The sequence below is a fragment of the Capsicum annuum genome, chromosome 6 (assembly GCF_002878395.1).
Source record: "Capsicum annuum cultivar UCD-10X-F1 chromosome 6, UCD10Xv1.1, whole genome shotgun sequence".
NCBI classification, from domain to species: Eukaryota; Viridiplantae; Streptophyta; class Magnoliopsida; order Solanales; family Solanaceae; genus Capsicum; species Capsicum annuum.
The window spans coordinates 37604475-37605219 of NC_061116.1; the positions used below are offsets into that span (position 1 = coordinate 37604475).

Below are 745 nucleotides of genomic sequence, written 5' to 3' on the forward strand. Positions count from 1 at the left end.
GAACCGGTCAATCCAAATGCCCAAAATGTCCTACCTCCAGTTATTGAAGTTATTCCTGCTCAACCAGATTCTAGACCTATTCGTGAGGTGGCAATCCCACTCACAAACCATATGACAAATATTATTTGCAAGCCCAAACCAGGAGGTTGATTTGAATTGAAGCAGAATATAATGCACTTGCTAAATTCAGTGGGGCAATTTCATGGCCTTTCACACGAAGATCTACAACAGCACATACAGACCTTCCTGTAAGTAAACAATACTTACATTCCTGAAGGGGTGATTTATGATTACATCAGATTGACACTCTCTCCCTTCTCTCTAATGGGGGAAGAAAAAAGGCGGTTACATGCTGAACCATCACACTTCATCACTTCATGGGAAGATCTAGCTCGAATGTTCCTTTTTGATTCTTTCCATCTGGGAAGACTACATGCTTGAGGAGTGAGATCTTGAGTTTTAAACAGAAAGAAGGAGAGAATCTCTACCAAGCTTGGGAGAGATATAAGGGTATGCTCATAAATTGCCCTTACCATTATTAGTCCAATAATGTTCTTGTTCATACTTTCATTGAGGGATTAGAGCCAAACACAAAGATTCTCTTAGATTCAGCTGTAGGTGGACAGACTCTTGAGAAGACATATGAAGAATTATACACACTGCTGAATCAGATTTCACAGGGGAATCCTGACTGGCATGCTGATTTAAGGAGTACTCCTAGAAAGATTGTAGGGGTATTGGAGGT

The 745-nt window shown here is 40.5% G+C and overlaps 1 non-coding gene across 1 annotated transcript; it reads right to left on the bottom strand.

Annotated features, from left to right (window-relative positions):
- Positions 1-434: 434 nt before the first annotated feature.
- Positions 435-541, bottom strand: LOC124899783. Its single transcript, XR_007057347.1, has one exon. It is a non-coding gene; the product is annotated as a small nucleolar RNA R71 (small nucleolar RNA).
- Positions 542-745: the final 204 nt, after the last annotated feature.